We start from the raw sequence: 6,272 nt of genomic DNA, 5'->3' as shown, positions 1-6,272 counted from the left end.
GAATAATTGTTTATTAGAAGACAGCAGTGCAGCCTTCTCAGTACATATCACCCCAATTCCTGCACCTCCATACCTCCGATCACCCCAATTCCTGCCCCTCCATACCTCAGATCACCCCAATTCCTGCACCTTCATACCTCAGATGAGCCAAATTCCTGCACCTTCAGACTTCAGACCACCCCAAATGCTCTCCCTTTCTACCTCAGATGAGTCCTAATTTATCCCCAATTCTTGCACCTCCATACCTCAGATCTCTTAAATTTTCGAACCTCCATACCTTAGATCTCCCCAATTTTCGAACCTCCATACCTCAGATCTCCCCATTCCTGTACCTTCAGACCTCAGATCACTCCAATTCTTCCACTTTCCCACCTCATATCATCTCAATTCCCACACCTCCATACCTCAGATAATCCCCATTTCTGTACCTAGGGCCTCAAATTACCCCAATTCCTCCACCTTCCTACCTCAGGTCATCTCCAATTCCTGCACCTCAGATGAGCCGTTTTTGAGAATTCCCCCCTTTATCCATATGACTTTCACCCAGAACGACGAATGTCCACCCCAATTCAAGTGCCTTCTGAAATCAGATCACCTTAATTTCTGCACCATAAAACCTCAAATTTCCACAATTCCTGCACCTTCCCACCTCAGATCACCACAATTCTTACAACTTTTCACCTCTGATCAACCTAAATCCTGCACCTTGTGACCTCGGATCGCCCCAATTCCAGCCCCTTCACACCTCAGATCAGCCCACATTCATCTCAAATTCCTGTACCTCCATAACTCAGATTACTACAATTCTTACACCCTTTGACCTCTAATCAATCTAAATTCTGCACCTTCTGACCTCATATCACCTTACATGTCCCTGTACCTTCACACCTCAGATCAACCCAAACTCATCCCTAATTCCTGCACCTCCATAACTCAGATCACCCTAATTCCTGCACCTCCATAACTCAGATCACCCTAATTCCTGCACCTCCATACCTCAGATCTCCCCATTCCTATACCTTTACATCTCAGATGTCCCTCATGCTTGCACCTCCATACCTCAGATCTCCCCATTCCTGTACCTTCAGACCTCAGATCTCCCCATTCCTGTACCTTCAGACCTCAGATCTCCCCATTCCTGTACATTCAGATCTCAGATCTCCCCCATTCCTGTACCTTCAGACCTCAGATCTCCCCATTCCTGTACCTTCAGACCTCAGATCTCCCCATTCCTGTACCTTCAGACTTCAGATCTCCCCCATTCCTGTACCTTCAGACCTCAGAGCTCCCCATACCTGTACCTTCAGACCTCAGATCTCCCCCATTCCTGTACCTTCAGACCTTAGACCTTCCCCATACCTGTACCTTCAGACCTCAGATCTCCCCCATTCCTGTACATTCAGACCTCAGATCTCCCCCATTCCTGTACATTCAGACCTTAGATCTCACCCATTCCTGTACCTTCAGACCTCAGATCTCCCCCATTCCTGTACATTCAGACCTCAGATCTCCCCCATTCCTGTACCTTCAGACCTCAGATCTCCCCCATTCCTGTACATTCAGACCTCAGATCTCCCCATTCCTGTACCTTCAGACCTCAGATCTCCCCCATTCCTGTACATTCAGACCTCAGATCTCCCCCATTCCTGTACCTTCAGACCTCAGATCTCCCCCATTCCTGTACATTCAGACCTCAGATCTCCCCCATTCCTGTACATTCAGACCTTAGATCTCACCCATTCCTGTACCTTCAGACCTCAGATCTCCCCATTCCTGTACCTTCAGACCTTAGACCTCCCCCATTCCTGTACCTTCAGACCTCAGATCTCCCCCATTCCTGTACATTCAGACCTCAGATCTCCCCATTCCTGTACCTTCAGACCTCAGATCTCCCCATTCCTGTTTCTTCAGACCTCAGATCTCCCCCATTCCTGTACATTCAGACCTCAGATCTCCCCCATTCCTGTACATTCAGACCTCAGATCTCCCCCATTCCTGTACATTCAGACCTTAGATCTCACCCATTCCTGCACCTCCATACCTCAGATCTCCCCCATTCCTTTACCTTCAGACCTCAGATCTCCCCATTTCTGTACATTCAGACCTTAGATCTCACCCATTCCTGCACCTCCATACCTCAGATCTCCCCCATTCCTTTACCTTCAGACCTCAGATCTCCCCAATTCCTGTACATTCAGACCTTAGATCTCACCCATTCCTGCACCTCCATACCTCAGATCTCCCCATTCCTTTACCTTCAGACCTCAGATCTCCCCATTTCTGTACATTCAGCCCTCAGATCTCCACATTCCTGTACCTTTAGATCTCAGATGTCCCTCATTCTTGCACCTCCATACCTCAGATCTCCCCATTCCTGTACTTTCAGACCGCAGATCTCCCCATTCCTGTACCTACAGACCTAAGATCTCCCCCATTCCTGTACCTTCAGATCTTCCCCATTCCTGCACCTCCATACCTCAGATCTTCCCATTCCTGTACCTTCAGACCTCAGATCTCCCCCATTCCTGTACCTTCAGATCTCCCCCATTCCTGTACCTTCAGACCTCAGATCTCCCCATTCCTGTACCTTCAGACCTCAGATCTCCCCCATTCCTGTACATTCAGACCTTAGATCTCACCCATTCCTGCACCTCCATACCTCAGATCTCCCCCATTCCTTTACCTTCAGACCTCAGATCTCCCCATTTCTGTACATTCAGACCTTAGATCTCACCCATTCCTGCACCTCCATACCTCAGATCTCCCCCATTCCTTTACCTTCAGACCTCAGATCCCCCCCATTCCTGTACATTCAGACCTTCGATCTCACCCATTCCTGCACCTCCATACCTCAGATCTCCCCCATTCCTGTACATTCAGACCTTAGATCTTACCCATTCCTTTACCTTCAGATCTCAGATCTCCCAATTTCTATACATTCAGCCCTCAGATCTCCCCATTCCTGTACCTTTAGATCTCAGATGTCCCTCATTCTTGTACCTCCATACCTCAGATCTCCCCCATTCCTTTACCTTCAGATCTCAGATCTCCCAATTTCTATACATTCAGCCCTCAGATCTCCCCATTCCTGTACCTTTAGATTTCAGATGTCCCTCATTCTTGTACCTCCATACCTCAGATCTCCCCATTCCTGTACCTTCAGACCTCAGATCTCCCCATTCCTATACCTTCAGACCTAAGATCTCCCCCATTCCTGTACCTTCAGACCTCAGATCTCCCCCATTCCTGCACCTCCATACCTCAGATCTTCCCATTCCTGTACCTTCAGACCTCAGATCTCCCCATTCCTGTACCTTCAGATCTCAGATCTCCCCCATTCCTGTACCTTCAGACCTCAGATCTCCCCATTCCTGTACCTTCAGACCTCAGATCTCCCCATTCCTGTACATTCAGACTTCAGATCTCCCCATTCATGTACCTTTAGACCTCAGATCTCCCCATACCTGTACCTTCAGACCTCAGATCTCCCCCATTCCTGTACCTTCAGACCTTAGACCTCCCCCATTCCTGTACCTTCAGACCTCAGATCTCCCCCATTCCTGTACATTCAGACCTCAGATCTCCCCCATTCCTGTACATTCAGACCTCAGATCTCCCCCATTCCTGTACATTCAGACCTTAGATCTCACCCATTCCTGCACCTCCATACCTCAGATCTCCCCCATTCCTTTACCTTCAGACCTCAGATCTCCCCATTCCTGTACATTCAGACCTTAGATCTCACCCATTCCTGCACCTCCATACCTCAGATCTCCCCCATTCCTTTACCTTCAGACCTCAGATCTCCCCATTTCTGTACATTCAGCCCTCAGATCTCCCCATTCCTGTACCTTTAGATCTCAGATGTCCCTCATTCTTGCACCTCCATACCTCAGATCTCCCCATTCCTGTACTTTCAGACCGCAGATCTCCCCATTCCTGTACCTTCAGACCTAAGATCTCCCCCATTCCTGTACCTTCAGACCTCAGATCTCCCCCATTCCTGCACCTCCATACCTCAGATCTTCCCATTCCTGTACCTTCAGACCTCAGATCTCCCCCATTCCTGTACCTTCAGATCTCCCCCATTCCTGTACATTCAGACCTCAGATCTCCCCATTCCTGTACCTTCAGACTTCAGATCTCCCCCATTCCTGTACATTCAGACCTTAGATCTCACCCATTCCTGCACCTCCATACCTCAGATCTCCCCCATTCCTTTACCTTCAGACCTCAGATCTCCCCATTTCTGTACATTCAGACCTTAGATCTCACCCATTCCTGCACCTCCATACCTCAGATCTCCCCCATTCCTTTACCTTCAGACCTCAGATCTCCCCCATTCCTGTACATTCAGACCTTAGATCTCACCCATTCCTGCACCTCCATACCTCAGATCTCCCCCATTCCTGTACATTCTGACCTTAGATCTCACCCATTCCTGCACCTCCATACCTCAGATCTCCCCCATTCCTTTACCTTCAGACCTCAGATCTCCCCATTTCTGTACATTCAGCCCTCAGATCTCCCCATTCCTGTATCTTTAGATCTCAGATGTCCCTCATTCTTGCACCTCCATACCTCAGATCTCCCCATTCCTGTACCTTCAGACCTCAGATCTCCCCATTCCTGTACCTTCAGACCTAAGATCTCCCCCATTCCTGTACCTTCAGACCTCAGATCTCCCCCATCCCTGCACCTCCATACCTCAGATCTTCCCATTCCTGTACCTTCAGACCTCAGATCTCCCCATTCCTGTACCTTCAGATCTCAGATCTCCCCCATTCCTGTACCTTCAGACCTCAGATCTCCCCATTCCTGTACCTTCAGACTTCAGATCTCCCCATTCCTGTATTGTACCTTCAGACCTCAGATCTCCCCCATTCATGTACCTTCAGACCTTAGATCTCCCCATTCCTGTACCTTCAGACCTCAGATCTCCCCCATACCTGTACCTTCAGACCTCAGATCTCCCCCATTCCTGTACATTCAGACCTCAGATCTCCCCCATTCCTGTACATTCAGACCTTAGATCTCACCCATTCCTGTACCTTCAGACCTCAGATCTCCCCCATTCCTGTACCTTCAGACCTCAGATCTCCCCATTCCTGTACCTTCAGACCTCAGATCTCCCCATTCCTGTACCTTCAGACCTGAGATCTCCCCAATTCCAGTACCTTCAGACCTCAGATCTCCCCCATTCCTGCACCTCCATAACTCAGATCTTCACATTCCTGTACCTTCAGATCTCAGATCTCCCCCATTCCTGTACCTTCAGACCTCAGATCTCCCAATTCCTGTACCTTCAGACCTCAGATCTCCCCAATTTGTGTACGTTCAGACCTCAGATCTCCCCATTCCTGTACCTTCAGACCTCAGATCTCCCCCATTCCTGTACATTCAGACCTCAGATCTCCCCCATTCCTGTACCTTCAGACCTCAGATCTCCCCCATACCTGTACCTTCAGACCTCAGATTTCCCCCATTCCTGTACATTCAGACCTCAGATCTTCCCCATTCCTGTACATTCAGACCTCAGATCTCCCCCATTCCTGTACATTCAGACCTTAGATCTCACCCATTCCTGTACCATCAGACCTCAGATCTCCCCCATTCCTGTACCTTCAGACCTCAGATCTCCCCATTCATGTACCTTCAGACTTCAGATCTCCCCATTCCTGTACCTTCAGACCTAAGATCTCCCCCATTCCTGTACCTTCAGACCTCAGATCTCCCCCATTCCTGCACCTCCATACCTCAGATCTCCCCCATTCCTGTACCTTCAGATCTCCCCCATTCCTGTACCTTCACACCTCAGATTTCCCCATTCCTGTACCTTCAGACCTCATATCTCCCCATACCTGTACATTCAGACCTCAGATCTCCCCCATTCCTGTACCTTCAGACCTTAGATCTCCCCATTCCTGTACCTTCAGACCTCAGATCTCCCCCATACCTCTACCTTCAGACCTCAGATCTCCCCCATTCCTGTACCTTCAGACCTCATATCTCCCCCATTCCTGTACCTTCAGACCTCAGATCTCCCCCATACCTGTACCTTCAGACCTCAGATCTCCTTCATACCGGTACCTTCAGACCTCAGATCTCCTCCATACCTGTACCTTCAGACCTCAGATCTCCCCCATACCTGTACCTTAAGACTTCATATCTCCCCAATTCGTGTACCTTCAGACCTCAGATCTCCCCATTCCTGTACCTTCAGACCTCAGATCTCCCCCATTCCTGTACATTCAGACCTCAGATCTCCCCCA

Source organism: Rana temporaria, chromosome 5 (genome assembly GCF_905171775.1).
Source record: "Rana temporaria chromosome 5, aRanTem1.1, whole genome shotgun sequence".
NCBI lineage: Eukaryota > Metazoa > Chordata > Amphibia > Anura > Ranidae > Rana > Rana temporaria.
The sequence above is the reverse complement of the archived record's forward strand: the minus strand, read 5'-3'. Positions refer to the sequence as shown.